Genomic DNA, 19,225 nt, shown 5'->3' on the forward strand with positions numbered 1-19,225 from the left:
GGTCTCTCCTGGATTCAGCACATACGCAGATATGCATCAATTCCAGGAAACATTATCTTTAAATTATGTCTGAAGCACAAGATAAAATCACCAATTGAACTTTCTGGTTATTTTAGCTCTTTTAAACAAATGAATTGCTACCATAGCTGTTGTAACCACAGCTAGTTTCTTTATTTCTTTGAGTGACAGCTGTAAAAATGTCACAGTGACCTTGAAAACAGGACTAATGTGGTAACACTGTGGAAGATAAAAGACACTGAAACACAGAGGCTGTTTTGGATGGCTCCATGGCAGACACATTTGTGCCTCTATAGGGCTTTTTACAACTGGCGTGGGTGTGCCAGGGGGGAGGGTGTGGATGTGATATTAGATTTTACTTCAAGCCTCTCTTATTTGACATTCATCAAGATGCAGCTGAAGAGACAAGTGTTGTGCAGAAAAGAGGTGACTTCATTTTCAGGGCAGTGTGTTAAGGAATACACTCCAGCCTGCAGGGAAGGAGGGCAGCACCTCAACATTACAATTCCTGCCAAACTGCCTTTGTCTCTGCCCACCATCCACTCTGCTCCCACATCTGGAATTCTAAAAATCTGTTCTTCAGACCTCTCCAGACCTCTCCAGAAATCCCCTCATTTATACTAGAGGTGTTTAAAATAAGATTGAGGGAAAAAAGGTACTTATAATACTCTGGTTTAGAATTACATTCTGTATCATCTTTCCCAGTTTTAGGCATGCTGTGTCGTGACTAGAAGATAAACTATTTGGGGTACAGACTGTGTTTATGATATGCAGTATTTTGCATGCCTAGGAGACTTTATGCAAAACCCATGAAAGGTTTGTTGTTCACATAGACTACTGATACGATACAGTGGTAGGATAGCTTCTTATGAAATAAACATCTACTAGTTGGGGATTTTTTAATTTCATAAAGACTAAGTTTTGAGAAGTCACATTTCATTCTTATTCTAAGCAGAGAGAAATTTGACAAAAATATATAAATTTTATTTTTAAAAATTTTAGTGCCACAATATGGAATCACATTTGTGATGCTTTTTTGGCATTTTTCCCCATTATAAATGTTCTGAAATAGTATATAAATTCTTTTAACAAATCTGCATTTTTAATAGATTTCTCAATTCCTAGAAAGGATTGTCCTATAGCTAACATTAAAAAAGCTCTGTAGTGAGAGCAATAAGACTAATTGATTTCACCTTAGGTCATATAGTGACAACAAACTGCTCTCAGAAAACAGAACATCTTCCATAAAGTCACAATGTAATGCAAAGGGTACACTGGCAACAGGAATGAATACATCTGCCTGTGTGTTTAGTTTCTTGCTGCTGTTTCTACAATTATGTGGTGCAGGTACAGTTCTGAAAGTATAAACTGGTAAGCATCATTAGTAAAATGCAGCATAGTTTTTAAAAATCTCAGACAAACACTGACAGTTTAAATCCAGTTGTTACAGCATGAATTACCTTTCTAGAGCACTTATCTGAATACATTTCTAATCCATTTTAATTGTAAGATTAGCATTTGATGTTTGATTCTATGTATTTGAGCTGTAGTTTAATCATCTCTTAAGAATTAGAATGATTAATGTTTTACAGAAAAGAAATAATATATTGGGCAGCATTTTATTACTCTGACACTTCACTCTAGATTTTAATGCTTCTCTAAGCAGCACAAGGAAAGTTTGTACACATTTCCACACAGGGCCTCATAAATGGAAGTGAGAGAGGCCGCTTGTACCTGCCATCTGTTCTGCAAGTCGAAATCCTCTTAGTGTAGTGGACTGAGATACCACCTTCTCCCTTAACCCATAGAGATCTCACTGTGCCCAATTGTGTCTGGAATTACTCAGAAGAAACGTCAGTAGCTAAGGTCAATCCTGCATCACTGTCACCTCCCCAGGCAAGAGAACTTTTGAGTTACAGAAAAAAAAATTTTCTGCATGAGTGAAGTGGGGAAATCTATAAAAAAAAAAAAAAGAGTGAGAGAGAAATTCAGACTGGGAGTAAGAGGAGCAAGGGTTAGCATGGGAGGATCAGTGAGCATAAATATGGATTGTGACAGACAAAACAAAAGGACAAATTTAAAAAAAGAAAGAGAAAAATGAGATTTAAAAAAGGAAAACATAATGCAGCTACTTGGAAAATTACATTAAAAAACAAGTTAAGAAAGAAGGGAAGATGTCTTTTCTGTAATTTCTGATGTGTTCTGTACTCTCTCTTTAATTCTGTTAGTCAAACATTTAGCCAGATTTTTAGTTGCTGAAAAGAAATTCCCTTCCAGTCTCAGTTAATTCAGATTTTTTTTTTTTTTACATTTAGGTAGGAAGCTGGCAAAAAGAATAAAATATCACTAATCATACTAGAAAATTCTGCTTTGAAAAAATTTCCTTTGGATCATAAACATTTTCTGCAAAATACATAGAAAATATTGAACAATACTAATTTCTAGCTAGAAAGGAAATGCAAATAGTTTTCTATTTAAATTCGCTCTTAATTTTAGTATACAGTACTTATCAGTATTCAGTACTTAACCCCTGCATTCATTGATTCAGGAAATTATTTTCAAAACAACTCAGTCTCTGAGGATTTGCATTTGGACACTTTTCCCATCTCATTCTTTTTCACCTCTCGCCCACTCTGTTTGCAACTCAAAGGTAAAGAGAATCAGGCATTTTCATGTCTTCCAGTTTTCCAAAAGACAGTAAAAAAATGGTTACATCCTTTTGCTACTGTTGAGAACTACGATTAAGAGATACAAAAAATATTCTGTTGTTTGTTTGGGTTTTTCTTAGTTTGGGAGTCCACATCTCTTTCTAAGGCACTTCATGCTCATATCAGCTGCAAGCATTCAGTAACACAAGATATAAGGCCTTAGGGACTATTTATAAACTTACTTATTAACTCTGTGATGATTTAAAGCCACATTTTAACCAAGGTAGACTAGTTCCAGTTAGTTATTTATACATATAAATCCTAATCATGTTTGAATTGTACTGAGCAAAATGTCTTAATTAAACTTCTGATAATTAGTTCCATGGCCTAATTTTATGCCATACAAATAGCTATTTTCTGTCAGGCTTATTTTTATAGTCTTTTTTATTGTCACTGAATATGTTCCTTTTTTTGTTCTATTACAATGCTATGCTCTGCATAGCAATTCTAATCCATACAGTTTTATAAATATAATGTGGCTTCTAATTGGGATATTTATGTCACTATGGAAAGCTTCATAAATTAATGCTTCATCATCCTTATAGTATTTTCTGTTAAGCTTCTGGAAATGTTATGTATGGAAGTACTTTTATCTTTATTTACAAAAGCAGAACCAAGTTTATGTCCTCACCATGTCAATCCGTGTCAGGAAGCTGAACAAACTTGTAACCATTCTCCGGCAGTGCAGACTTGTAGACCAAAACAATTTGTGCTTGTATTTTTAAACAGAGGTCCCACAAAAGCTGATTTTTAGAAATGGTCCTCTGCCTGTACTTGCTCCCAAGCCAAACCTCAGAGCTGTTTAGAAAGCTGCCGGTTTGCCCAAAACAAAAGCACAACAGGGAAGGCTTGAACACTGCCATGTGTTAAACGGTATTTTTTTTTACCCTGGCCTCTCTAAATTTTGCTAATACAGGATTAGGTGAAGAGAAAAGGTTCTGATCTTCACCTAGACAAATGACAGGATTTTATCCAAGACTACCAATGCAAGAAAGGTAAAATGAGAGAACATAGGATGAAAAGGAGTCTATTGCTGTTTTTAAGAAAAGATCTGGCTTTCTCTTAAGACAAGGACATGAGCCCCGCAAGAAACACCAAAGTGCAGCTGGATGTAATTGCTAAAATGGGTGAAAACAAGAGAATTGGCTGGAAAACAAGGAGAAAAGGGAGGATGTTATTCCTTTATCCCTGGTTTAAAAGCCTCCCAGTATAGGAAGGCTGAGTGGTTGAAGCAAGAGCAGCTACTTCCTTCAGAAGATCCTTAAGTGCTTTGGCTGGAGTCACATCAAGTTCCTTGCTTTTGCTGAGGTTAACAGAGCAGAGCTGAGTTACTCCATTCCTCTTTTTGCTGCAAAGATAAATTTTTCAATTATAAACATCAAAAGCTCTATTATTTGGTGAGCTGGCTAGAGGAAAGCAAGGCTAGCCTATACCACAAATTTTTTAAGACATAGTAATTACAGACGGCCTCGGTTTTATTCAGATCTTGGCTAAAAGTAAATTCAAGTTAAAGGTACCCCTTTCCTGTTTTCTTAAAAGTAAAGGCAAAATCTAGCTTACATGAATCAGTAGTTATACTGAAATCCTGGCCTAGGACCCTAGTAACTGGGCTATTGAAGTTGTATCAATGCATAGATATTCTTTAAATCATATATATTCTAATCATTTGCTGCCTCAGAAGGAAAAGTCTGAGTCTATTTTCATATTTTATATGGAAAAGACAGCTAATACTCCAAATAAAACTGAATCCCCTCTTATTCCTTTATCATAAAGGTCAAACATTACTCTCATAGATTAAATGCCAACCTTATAACTGACAGAAATGATGGGTTGAGCCTAACAAACACAACAAAGGGAAAATAATGTCAGTAAGACCTGGAGAAGGAGTTAATTAAGTTAACTTGGAGAGAACACTGAGCACCCTACTGCTGAGCTGTCAGTGATCAGCCATGTCATGATCACAGGACACTCTAGGGAAAAAGGTAATCTCAAAGCCATTTGGTCAATGGAAAATGATCTGCTAATTACAGTCATATATGGATCACAACTTCAAGTACAACTAACTAGAGACTCGAGATGTTGATCCAAGTTTTGACTGTGTGTATCTCATTTGAAAATGTCCCAATCTCATTCAATGTGGTGCATTGAAAACATGGAATCCAGACCAAGATCAACTGTACAGGGCCAGATTAATCATAGCTCCAATGAAAAGAAAATATATCTTTCTGTTTTGTACAGGAGCAGTGAGTAGTAGGATAGCTATGGACTTCATCAAAAAGATAAGTATGATTAAAAGGTGCAGTATAAGGATAACCCATATTTATTCCTATTCTGTTATTTTTATTCTGAATCTAGCACACAAAAGAAATAAGGAAAGTAACTTAAGTGAAGCATATGGATAATTTCAGTAAACCAATCAATGACACAAAAAAAGCCACTTTTTCTCTAGAGATGTGTGGGTACTACATAGTCACATGAAGTCACAAAGAATGAAAATATATTCCAATTACTTTTTCTTTACATTCAAGGTATATTTCATTTGGGCTTTCAAAACTAGTAAGGCAGTATACCCTGTGCTGCACAAGTGGGACTTGGCAATATGCTATATTGCCATCTGGTTTTGTTTATCATGTATTTTAACTATTAAACATTTATTGAAGACCTTATTGGTTAAGCCAATCCTCAATAATTGCAGTTATTATTTATTAATCATAATACATCTACATAATTAGTTAGGGGCTCCTTCTGGTATCCTTACTCACACTGAGTAATAATTTACTCCGTGACCTACCCCAATAAAACAAACCACAAATCTGGCTAACACTCATCACAAATTTGGGAAGCAGAACTGATTTTCCTGTGGCATTTTCACAGAGTGTATTAAGTTTAATGGACACATACATGCATATGTGCATGTGTGTGTTCCAGTTATCCAGAGTTGAGTGGTATTCGGCTTAATAATTTCAGTTTAGAGGTGTATATGTTGCCAATTTTTCTGAGATAATAAATCTGCAGGAAAGGCATGTCAAGATCTATCACTGCTAGGGATTTGATCTGTGTTATTAACTCACATTCTAAAAAAGAGGTGATTTTTTTTCTTAAGACATTTTATCTGATACCTTGTTCAATACCAACCTCTATCTTTGGTTATTTTGTAATAACCAAAGTCTAAGATTCTTTTTCAGAGAGAAAAGTACAAATTTGTATAATCTGAAGATCTGAGCATTGGATGACTGACTATATTTAATCATCCTAAACTGAAGAGAAAAGCCTGCCATTAAGATACATCTTAATTAGTTTCACAGAAACTATTATTAAGCCTCTCAATAAAGAAGTCAAGTATGTCACCAAAAAACTGTATCATGCAGTTTGACTTTATATAATCAGAAGCTGAGCAGTCTTCAAAGGTGGCTTTGTCCAGTATACATGAGCCAATGAAAGTAAAGGTAATAATGTATGTGTTCAGAAGGAAAAGATCTTGACATTGCACAAGTAATCAAGGCAAAAATTATTCTGAGAAAAAAAACAATATGCCACACAAATCAGAGCTCTTGAGAAACAAGACATCAGGTCCCTGCTTGCCATTTGTAAATAAGGAAGACGTGTCACAGTCCTTCCTAATGAGTTGGATCCTGACAAGCGATTAAATAACTCATTTTGTTACCTCAGGCTGGGAAAACTGTAAAGGCCACAACACTTCAACATGTTTATGGCATATTGGGTTTGTGTTGTCATATATACATGAGAACCTGTGGCATTAGAAAAAAGGCAAGTTTTTTTTTCTACTTTCTTTCAGTTCTCAATGATGACAATGATGTAAAGGGTCTTTTTTCATAACAAACTGATTTTGTTGGGTTTAGCATTGGCTCTGCAATTCCAATCTCAACAGAGCCTAAAAATTCCACCAAGACAACATTTTAAAGGGATAATAGGTAGTTGATCGGTATTTATTTGATTTGTACACATCATTGATATCTATGTGGCCAGAGAATCAGGAAGAGATGTAAGCACAAAATTGAGCCTGGAGGAGGTTTTCAGTACTCTCTAGGAAGAGCAGTAGATGAAGTTTTGTCTATATTTAGAATTGTGACCCTTGACCAAGGTTTCTTAGGTGGAAATTAATTTAGCAGAAGCGTGCTGGAATTAGAACAAGTAGATGAGAATAATAGCTTCCCCTTAAGAATGTCTCTTTGTTTCTCGAGGTAAAATTAGTTTTCTTTTTATTTTTTTGTATTTCACGTCATCATTATTCAAAAGCATTGTATGTGCTGAATTAACACTACAAGCTAGACTTCCCTTTTGTGATTAACACAGGTGGTAAAAGCAAAAAAAACCAGAATTCTCAAGGTCTATAAGCACACTAAGTATATTTTAATTCATTTTCACCAGACAAGGAAAGCTTTATCACAAGCATAAGAAATTTTGCCTCAACTGAGCAGAATACTTCAGTACTCAAGTAAGACATTTTGTGGTAGCAAATCAAAAAGTATTGCATAAAACTGCTGCAGCACAACAGAATTAAATCTCTCTTTGACTCCCAGTCAATTCCGATGCACTTCTGTGATACGAGTTTCTTTAGCAAGTTTGTTCTCCTCAGTAAGACATCTAATCATGTAAATATTGTAAAGAAGACTTTTGGAATGAAAAATTCTGTGAGGACTTCATGAACAACTTCATACTCTTTTTCAAGCTCTGCATAAGTTTTCTAGTCTTTGAGACTTTTATTTTAGCATCTACTAGCTATAACAAAGAATCAGTCAGTTAAAGGACGGCAAATACGAAATTCAACTTTGAAATTCTTTTGTAGCCCCTAAAATGGTATCTCATAATTTAAAGACTACATGCAAGTTTAGTAGCTGTTGAACATCTCTATGGGCAAGATTTATGCAGTTCCATCTTCTCAATAATCTCACATCCTTGGCCAATGTGCTATAACCTTCTGTCAAGCATGCTGGCCAGCATTATAGGTAATTCAGTTGGATGTTACTAAATCATATTTTATTTAGTTGAAAAGGGCCCAAGAATTGAACTGTTCAATTCTCATTCCATGGATTTTTAGTAGGCCACAAAGGATGAGGCTGGTTTTTTAGTGTGGAATGCTCAGTGTTTCAGATTTGCAGCACATGCAAGAAGAGTATCCCATTGCTAAACTTTACAGTCTGGATTAGATATGCCTGGTCTTGCATCCTGATCATCCGTAGGTTCCAAACATAACTTTGGGCAAGACTCTTTGAAATAGAGTGATCTTGTTTAATTTCAGATGCTGAAAAGTGTCCAATCTATATCACATATCACGAATCCTTCCCAACAGTGCAAAAAAAAAAAAGGTGTGCATCTCCAGAGAGAGATTTATTTTGTTCTAAAAGAGATTTCTAAGAGAGGCGGCAGTGATACTAACTGACCTTGTACTCCTGATGCCTCCACTGATACCAACTGGCTGCAAATGGAGGTGAATTTTGCTGAGCTTTGAATAGCTTGAGCCAGATAAAATAGATTTATCTATGCTCAGTGATCAAGCCACCAGATAAGGTGGGCACTCCTGGTGGCTCTCCAGCAGCACAGAGTGCATGAGCTATCAGAGAGCAGAGCATGGCTGACTCAGCGTGGGCCCAGTGGCAGTGATCTCAGTGCGCATTGGCACCTGGGAGAGGATTCTTCTCTGACAGCTTGCACAGCCCAGGCTGCTTTCCCCACTATCAGTGCCCACCATGTCTGGTTCTCGTAGGCAGCTTGTACAGGTGTTCCTGAGCTCCAGCTATGTCAGCAACAGCGTGCAGAAGGTACTTTAGTGAGTACTAAAGACACTTAGGAACCCTTGTCTTTGTGCTTTATTTCTCCACCTCACAAAAGGAGAGCAGGACTCCCCTTGGTTAATGCATATTCTGAACACAAAATGTAAAAAAAAAAAGACATTTTGAAATGTAGTTGTTACAGTAATAACATAATGGTAATAAAGCTCAAAAAAAAATCCCCCATTGCAATTTTATTACAATGTTTTATATATAGAGACACTTTGAGGAAACAAGGTCTTTTTTCCCATTCCTAAGCATGTTTGTTAAAAATTAAATAAAAACTGTTTAAAATATAAATTACAAAAGGAGAATTTACTCTGATGAGAAATTTATTTCACATATATATGTGGTATTTGCTACAAATATTTGCTTTAATCATATTTTTATACTGAAGTTTTTTTAACAGTATTTAGACCATTAGAAATGTCATGACCATTTAATTTCTACAGAAGAAGGAAAAAGAGCAGTATGGCAGCAAGCTTTGGTTTGGTAGCTAAAATTCAAAACTATGGGACTTTTTTCATTCTGTTATACAAGAAACTGTTGAAACCATGTGATTAAAGACCATTGTAATGAATATACACCAGAGGGCAGAGTAAAGGCCACTTAACTTGGACATTTCCAGGCTTTGAGTGCACAGTGCAGCAACAGGACAGTTCAATGGGGAATATAATATTTTTTGCATTTAATAGAGTATCTATAATTCAAGTCAGCAGTAGATTCTTCCTAATTACCTTGTTGCCAGTTGTCATCAGATGTTAAGCTAAAGACAGAATGATGTGTAACAGAAATGTGCTGCTGCAAAAAGGAGGAACGTGAATTGCCCTTTGCCATAACTCAGTAAGTCAGAGCCAACCATGCAGTACTTGTCTGTGTCATACTCTATCCAGGCCTGTCTCAGCAGAGTAAGAACTGCAGCAACTATCCAAAACAATGTTTTTTGTTTATTTCTTTCTTTGGGTTTTTGTTTGGTTTTTTTGTTTGTTTTGTTGTTGGTTTTTTGGGGGGAGGGGTGGATTTTTGATTGTTTGTTTGTTTGTTTGGTTTGGTTTGGTTTGGTTTGGTTTGGTTTGCTTTGCTTTGCTTTAGATGAAAGATAAGGGGAAAAGTTCAGGCTATTCCTGAGGTGTCATTTCCTAGCTTGCTTCCAACTCAGAGTGGTGGTTAATACTTTAAGTGGCACCCAGAGCATCCCAGCTGATAGAGGATCAATAATCTAATATGATTGCAGATGTAAAGTCTACAATCTTAATATTCACATTTCTCAACAGGCTTGGGATAGCCTCATGTTCAAATCAATTGACTCTTTGGCAATTATTTTTCAAATTATCACTCTGTTTAGAGGAAAATATAAGTCAATTTCTCTTTCTTCTGTTGAATATTTGTATTCCTGGAAAATTAATGTGAGTAAGTAAAGTAAAGTAAATAGCAATCTGATTCAGAAGGACCAGCAGAAAACAAAGGAACAATTCCTGAATGTATTATTAAAAATTTCATGTAAAGGGTTTGCCTATAATATTTAAAATAAAATTTAGCAGTAGCACAAATCTCTCTTTCAAAAATGGCTGCCTTATGACTGAGGGAATAAGCGAGGAACTGCATTTTAGAAGAAAATCAGAGCTGCGATCTGAAAGTCCCAGTTTTATTCTCTCCTTATAGTTGACTAATGCAAAATCTTACATCTGAATGCACTTTATTTTAGGATGAGCAGTTTACTGCTCATACCTCTTCATAAATAGCAGCAGATGATATGATATATAATCTTCTGTTCTTCTCCTGGATAATATAAAATTGAATCTGAGCAATTAAAGGTGTTTTCTAGAGCTTTAATAACTTCATTTTAATACCATTGCGTTTTCTGTTACCTCAGTTGTTTCTAAGCTTTTACTAATTCAAACTGAATGTTCTTGACATGACATTTCACCTAATGTATACCTGTTTGTTAGAGACACCTGGTCAATTATTTAATTGACGTAAGTTGTATTTTTACTTAATAGGAAAGAACATCTCTACTGTCTACTGTCACGTTACATCAATTAACTTGTTTGAGAATTAGGAGTGATTTCCTCAGTTCTGCAAATGTTTTTCCATGTTTCATTCTGCTTTTGAAAAGCATAATAAATCCTGTAGGAAACACTAAAAAAATAAGAGTGTTTGCAATGTTTTGTGTATTTGGGCACACGTGTATGTACAAACTTAGTCCAAATTTGAAACACTAAGTCTGGGGTGAAGCCCATCAAAATCACTGCTAGTTTATGCATTTTTTTCTATTTCTTTGTAATCTGTTACACATTGTGAGGTCCATAGAAAGAGTGATCTTTTGTTTCTGTGTAGGTATGTTGCTGGTATTTTTTATCTCAAGATGTAAAAGGGTTACATCAGACTCTCCCAAACTGTAAATTATCATCCTGCTGTTAAGACTTTGTAAAAAATACCGTTGGATCTCCACTGAGAGTGTAAGATAAATTTGAATAAGGTCTCCATAGGGCATAATTTAGAACACCAAGGATGTCTGACTCAATGAACGGCTGGTTTATTTAACAAAAGGGCACATGAGATCAGAATGACAAATTATTTGGGCTAAGTGAAAAGCCATCCTTTTAATTTTTTTCATAAAATAGAATGGCTTTGGTTGGAAGGGATCTTAAAGATTACCTAGTTCCAGCCCCTCCACCATGGGCACAGACACCTTCCACTAGACCAGGTTGCTCAAACCTCAAACAGTTCTGGAGATGGGGCATCCACAGCTTCTCTGGCTGACTTGTGGCTGTGTCTCATCAGTCTCACAGGAAAGAATTTCTACCTAATACCTGGCCTGAATCTACCCTCTTTTAGTTTAAAAACATTCCCCTTGTTGTACCAACATCTGCCCATGTAAAAGGTTGCTCTTTCTCTTTAATAAGCTCAGAGCATTGATGCTCTGAAAGGTGGCAACGAAGTCTCCCTGGAGCCTTTTCTTCTCCAGACTGAACACCCCAGCTCTCTCAGCCTGTCTCCACAGAAGAAAAAGATCAGAGGCTGCAGTCTTCTGATCATCTTTGTGGCTCTTTACATTAAAATGAAGGCATGGAACCTTATCTTTTCAGTCCCTTTTTTTTTTTAATGTACAGCACTCTTACAGATTTTGCCTTTCAAAACTCTACAACTTTTGCAGGTTTCAGAGAAAAGGTCAGGATTACATTGGAGCCTAAAGTCTCTACCACCACTGAGTAAATTACGTTAAAAATTGAAACTGTGAACTTTTTTCTATAAGAATTTTTTTTTTCCATGCAATTTCATAGAAAACAAATACAGCATCAGGAAGCAGAAGGAAAACTTCTCAGTCCTAAAATCTGTCGTTCTGTTCTGATAAATTTTGCCAGAAAGAAATATGAGAGATGTTGCAATTCCATATGTTTATAATCAGAAATTGAACTTAAAGTAAAAAAAATGTTTTTTATTAAAACAAAGCAACATTACCTTTTCACCCTCTCTGCCCTGCTTCCCATTAAAGGAAAACAATGTTTCAAGTTAGGTTCAGCATAAAATAATATATAGCCAGTTTCTCTCCCTGAAAATTTCAGGATAAATTTTTTTAGAGTTCTGCTCCAGTTTGTATATGAGTGTGTTTTTGGACTTGTGGTTTTTATCTAAACACAACCATTGTACACATCATTTTCTTACATCCTATATGGACCACAAATTGAAAAACTGGTCTCAAATAAATCATTAGTAAAAAGTGCAGTGGTATGAAATTCAATAGAATGAGCACTTCTTTTCTTAAACCTGCAGGCCAGAAGTAGAATCAAGAAAAAGGGGGGAAAAAACCCCAAATCAAATACAAAGTGAATAGCAGTCACAGGACTCACAGAGATGAGAATAAATGAAAACAAAATAGCCTAAGCTGCATTTTATCAATACATCTCCACACAAGTAAAGTGACACAGCTATTTATAGCAAGCAGTCCTTTTCTGTTTTCCACCAGGTTTTATGACCAATAATTATATTTCATAGTCAGAAGTGTTGAACTGTCACAAAGCATGAGTCCAGACCTCAGAAAAAAGTACACCGCTAGTTTACATTTTGGCTAGGCAGAGGAGGTTTTTAAGCCTTTTCAAAAACCACAGGATAAGAATCAAGCCCTGCTTTCTAGAATTTCATACTATTCCACCCCTACCAGCTTTCTGCCATTACATTAGGTTTTCCTGGACTACTGGCATCCAGGGAGGCAGCACCATTACCCTTGTGTGCACAGTCTGTCACTGTGCATGTGGAGAGTCCTCTCCATCTGTAACCAGTTCTCCAGTTATTTAAAGAACACAATTAAAACAGAGATGGCTGGGCAGGGCAGAAGAAAGATCTACTTCAAGCTTTCACGTATATTTTTAAATCCACATTAGACCTACTGGGCACCATCATCCTCCTTCTGCAGCACTGCTGCACAGTTCTACTTTACTGGGAAGGAATATTAAAAGCAGAAAGACTCAAACACCAATTTCTTCAGCAATCTCTCCCTAATATCCCATCACCAAGAAAAAGAGAAAGCCTATGGAAGGCTAAGTGAGTCTATTTCAATCCATTATAACTCTCTGAAATGGCAATTCACAGGCAGCCAGTATAGTCGGTGGTCTTCAGGGAGTAACAGAGGCAAAAGAAAAGGCACCCAAGTGAATGTTTAATTCTTCCTCCAGCTTTTCTGATATCCAAATGGACAATAAAGAGTCTGGAATCTCAAATGTGTTCCACTGAAAAAATAATCAAATAAAATTGTAAACACTCATGAAGCAAAGAATCACCACTGTTTATTCAGAGGCTTATGGAACAACATCAATATCTTGCTCAGACTTAAGGACCCCCTGCATTCCTCTCAGAAACATCAGCAAGAGAAAAAAGACAATGATTTTTCAAGACAAGAGCCACAATATTCTTGGCAATTACAGTAAAATTACAGTAAAAGTGGGCAAATTTATTTCAAGTGCACAATGTAATTGTATGATTGCATTGATGCTAAATGACATTATTTTGTCTTTAATGTATAATCAGTTTATATTTAGGTTGTGGGTAGAGAGGAAATGCAACCTTTTTGTAATTTATTAAATACATTTATTGAAAAAGCCCAGCCCAGATCTTGGCAGCCTTCTTAAAGGTCGGTACATTTTTAAAACAATCACAATATTTATTGTTAGCACCACTAAACTGAGAACCAGATTGGCCCTCCCACTGCTCAGTATCTCAGACCATGCCTTCTTAAAGAAAAAGAGATGATCTTTGCACATGCCTGAAAGGCTGTTGACTGGGGGAGCCAAGGCTGAATGAAGCCTTGCTCTACAGTCTTGAGGATTAACACCACCTCCGCTACCCCATCAGGGTGACAGTTTGTTTGAAAGTAGTAATAGCCTGCAGGCTACTGCTATGAACAGCATGTTTCAAATACAGATTTCAAAGCTCCTTACAAAGGATTACCATTATCTGCATTTTACATACAGGAAACAAAAACATTTGGGAAGGAGATATTCTCTGAGGATGAGAACAGAAGAAACATCACCTCCTTAGTTATCATGCATACATTTTCTGTTAGGCTAGCAACTTGAAAGCTGCTGGAAGCCCATTGGAAAAAAAAAAAAAAGTAATTGAATTATTTTATAAACAGGCAGTTTCCAGCATCTTGCAGTGCTGTAGATAGAAATTGATTGACTGATTTTAGTGAACTTGTATTAGTTTACAGAAGTGAATTCAATTGTTATACACAAAAAGTGTAAAAGTGTGTTATACATAAAAGTGTATAACATCACTAAAGTGATGATTAGTTACAAAATTTCTTTCTATGTAGTCTCTCTGCAAAAAGAAAAATTCTCCCCCAAAATCTACCTGTTCTCAAGAGGAAGTTTTGTTCTAATATAGTTTTATAGGTCCTTAAGTCTGAGCAAATATGTATGTTTGAAATCAGAAAATCATCTTTATAAGAAGTGTCTGGAGTACACCTTAGCTTTGGAGGGAAGGTGTCCTCTAGAGCAACTTCAAGGAAATACCTGTTTAGAGATTAACTTTAGGTCTAACCCTAGGAAGGAAGAAAGCTAACTATGAACATAACTTTCTCTAGGAAAGAATGCTGACAGCCCAAAACCTTTTTTGTGCTGGTGAGGTAATGCTTTAGGTGATCTCTTAAGTCCTTTCCACCTCTAGCATCTGCACTTCTGAGAATTTCCAAGGAAACTTGTATGCCAGTACTTCAAATAGGCCACAGGAGCCAAGAGGAAACTGAGTGTTTTCTTAATTTCTCTTTTTTTTCTCTCTCCCTCTTTTTTTTTATTTTTTTAATGGAGTGAGCAAGATATCTTGTTCTTCAATAATTTTTTCACCTATTTAATTTTTTCTATTTATAGAGAACACCTTTACAGTTTATTCACAAAGCCAAAATGAAGATGCAATGCATATTTTTGCACATCCCTTTAGCATCGAAGCATGTGAACAGTAATGCTGTAGGTTTCACTTCCTTTCCTTTTTCTACTTTGCCTGCAAAATAAAAGGGTGTTTGTCACATTGCAGTTGCCATAATGGAAAATGACAGCACAGAGGTTGGAATGTCATTGGATTGCCATGGCAATAGACAAACAGTGCTTATTACTAGTAGTTTTAAGGTTTCACTCAAGTATTGGAGGCACTTTTTAGTTCTTTCTTCTTATGCAAACATATTTTACTGATTTTTGGCTGGCTTCATCCTTGTTGGCTCAATCAGGTGCAAATTAAACAGCACTTCTGTGGGCCAGGAAGGGCTCCTGCTCCATTGAGAAATAAATCATCTTGTGATGACAGATTTCATTTCCACTGCCACTCCTTTCCTCAATAATGGCACGGAATGGTATCTTTATTTTCAGTCTGAGGAGCATACATTCATGTATCTCCACTCCTGACCCATTCAGGTTTCTGAAAGCTTAAAGCAGAAGTGAACTTACTTACACTTTACTTACCATATTTGACAGAATTAAAACCAATACTGTAACTTTTACTCAGTAATACTTGGGCTACGTTTTAATTGACATACTGTCCAAATCAAGACAAATGCTTATTTAACACACTGGCATCTTAAATAATTACTTGAACTTCTGAATTGCCTATACTTACATTGAGCAGACTTAAATGATTTTCTTAAGTGAAATGCAAATTATCCTATAATTACAATTGTAATTGAGGATTTATCATAAGAATTAGAATAATGTAAGAGCCTTGGGAAAAAAAATTATCCTCCTATAAGGCAGTCAAATTAATTAGGAGGCCAAACAGTGCTGTGATTTGACTTAGATTCTGTAGCTAATATTCCATTAATATTAATTTCTCTTTAAGAAATGTTCCTGTTTTATTTTCACCAAAGCCAATAAGGTTAATTGTTTTAGGCATTTAATACCTAAAAAGTAAGTCCTAGTTTTAAAGGTTCGCTGGAATAAATTAAGCAATTAAGTATCACACACCCGTTTACTCACTTCCCCCAACCTTGTGGGGAGGAGAATTAGAAAGAAAAGGTAAACCTTATGGATTAAGATAATAACAATTTAATAATTGAAACAAAATGTTGTTGTTATTGTTAATAATGATATGCCAATAATATTATAATTAATAAGACTGTAATTATAAAGAGATGGAGAGAGAGCACCAGACTAACAGAAATGAGTGATACACAACACTGTTGCCCACCACTCACTGACCCAGCCCATCCTTGAACAGCAATCAGCCTCTTCCAGCCAACACTCATATACTGGGTGTGATGCTCTGTGGTGTGGAATATCCCTTTGGCCAGTTTGGGACCTCCTGTCCTGGCTACACTCTGTGCCAGCCTTCTGTGCAGCTCCTCACTAGCAGAGCAAGAGACAGTCAAAAATGCTTGACTCAGGGTAAACATTTCCTAGCAACAACCAAAACATCACTGTTTATCAACATTATTCTCATACTAAATCCAAGCACTGTACCAGCTACTAAGAAGAAAAGGCAGCCCAGAGCAGAGCAGGGCAGGTTCTTATGGTAAATTTTTCCTGCATGTATGAAGTCCCAAGGAAAGGAACAGTACAATGAACAGTCCCAAGGAAAGCATCAGTTGTGATAGAAACATCTAATCATAAAGTTGAAAGAAGTCTCAGATGTTTAGAAAGTGTCTATGACCTCAGCCAGAATCAATTATCTATCACATCTGACCAGTTTGTCCAGCCTGCTCTTAAAATAGTCCAGTGATAAATACTTAAACTCATACTTATTTCCATTCTTGTATTTCAGAGCCTTGAGAAGTTTATTTTAATACCCCATCTGAACATCTCTTGCTTGAGATTCATCTTGTTTCTGTCACTATGCGGACAAAGTACAGAAAACCCCTTCTTTAAAGCAGCCTTTACATATAGAAATTTGTTACCACATCACTCCATAGTCTTCCATTCAACAGGCTAAACATCCCCATATTATTATTGACTCTTCCCCCATATAACGCATTTGCATGCCAACATGTTGGTAGTGGTGAGCATGGCGGGAGGGGATAGGGGGCTGGGGAGGCAGAGGTGGTCCTGCTGGGTGGCTTCTGTGAGATGCCAGAAGCTGCCCCACTGTCCAACAATCAGTGTCATCAGCCTCCAAGACAGATCTGGTGCCCACCAAGGCTGAGCCCATCAGCAATGAGGGCAGCACCACTGGGATAATGCGGGGAGGGAAATTGTCACCGCAGGCCCCCAGCCGGGTAATAATTAGCATTGACTCCATGACTGCAGAAGGCTGATCAATTGCTTTATTATATCATCCTATACTATATTATACTATCCTTCTTAAGAAACTCAGTAACCCTTACAACCAGTCCAATACAGCTTTGACCTAATTGGTCAATCAATCCAAACACCATCCAGTGTCCAATTAAGAAATCACCCTTTGGTAAACAAATCTCCATGACACATTCCACGTGTGCACAACAGCAGGTGTAAGTGGAGATAAAAATTGTTTCTCATTCCTTACTCTGATCTTCTCACAGCCTTCCCCAGGAAAATGCCTGGGAAAGTCTGTGCCTGCTCTGTGTGGCCAGAGAGCTGCCGCCACCAGAAACAACTGCACAGCTGCAGCAAGGAGTGAGAATGTGTGAGAGGAAGGGCCCTGCAGGCACCAAGGTCAGTGCAGAAGGACAGAGGGGAGGAGATGGCCCAGGTGCCCAAGGTGAGATTCCCCTGCAGCCCACTGCAACCTGCAGAAGATGCAGAAGAACCTGCAACCTGCAACCTGCAGGTGGATGTACATGAATGAGCTGCACTGGGAAGTACAGGAAGCCTACTCCTCCACCATGGGAAGCTGGAACACAGTCCTGGCAGGACCTGTGGACCCATGGAGAAAGAAGCCCCTGCTGGAGCAGGTTTGCTGGCCATACCTGTGACCCCATAGAGGATCCACACTGGTGCAGTAGTAAAGGCCTACACCCCATAGAAAGAACCTATAAACCTCTTCATAAAGAACTGCAACCTATAAGAAGGTCCCATAGTGGAAAAGTTCAAGGAGGACTGTCTCCTGTGGATGGAACCCAAAGGGGTTCCAGGGGAAGAAACTGAAGAGGAAGGAGCAGCAGAGACAATGTTTGATGAAGTGACTGCAACCCCTGTTTCCCTGTGCAACTCACTGGGATGAGGTAGAGAAATCCAAAGCAAAGTCAATCCCTGGAAGAAGGGAGGAGTGAGAGGAAGGTGTTTAAAGATCTTGTTTTATTTCTTATCAACCTACGCTGATTGTATTAGGGAGAAATGTGATTAATTTCACCAAACTGAGTCTGTTCTGCCCATTACAGTAATGGGTCTCCTTGACTGCCCATGAACCTATCACACATCTGACCCCTGTCCATCTAAGAAGGGGAGTGATAGAGGAGTTTGGAGGGAACCCAATGTCCAGCCAGGGTCAACCCACCACATCCCTCAACAACACCTTAGAAAGTCTGAATTCACTGTTCTTTCAAACATTTTGCCTCTTTTTCTAGAAAAACATATGCCCGAAACTGAGTTCAATATGGTGCCCTACTAGTTGGCTAGATTAAGTTTTTACTAAGATTTTTTAGTTAATATGAGCAATCACATTTAGAAGATTTTTTCTTTCTTCATCACTATATTCTTCCTCTCTCTTTCTTTAGAATTAATGAGTAAAAAGCTGTCAGCATTCCAGTACTGACTATCTGGTCAACATCTGAAAATACACCAATGGGGCAGCATGTTCTCAGTGCAAGCTGTGAGCTAACGAATCTATGTGTAAAAACTGAAATTTGTAATAGGCCTAGAGATCTTGACCTACATAAATGGGTAACTAACAAAATTAATTATATTAAACCAGAAGAGTAGTAAGTTTATCAAGATCAAGTAGGAAATTAAAAATCAGGTTCCAGGTAGAACAGAACTGGCGGATGGATGTACTCACAGATGATGGCTAACACCCTAGTAACTAGTTTTTCATACTAATGAGGCTAAAAAATTTGAAATAACAATTAAAAGTAAATATCCTAAAATTCAGTGAAGCAGTAATCAAAACAAGGAATTAGAAGTGCTCTTAATATGAACAAAAGTTCATTCACAACTGACTGAACTACATTTGAGGCAATGGGGAGTGAAACTCCCCACAGGTCCTTGCAATTAACAAAGATTCTGATCCACTTCTCCCCCTTCCCACAATAAAGGCCTTAAATAACACACCAGTTTGTAATTTGATTTTTTTCATCTCCCTGAAATAAATACC

Source organism: Vidua chalybeata, chromosome 4, assembly GCF_026979565.1.
Source record: "Vidua chalybeata isolate OUT-0048 chromosome 4, bVidCha1 merged haplotype, whole genome shotgun sequence".
Classification (NCBI taxonomy): Eukaryota; Metazoa; Chordata; class Aves; order Passeriformes; family Viduidae; genus Vidua; species Vidua chalybeata.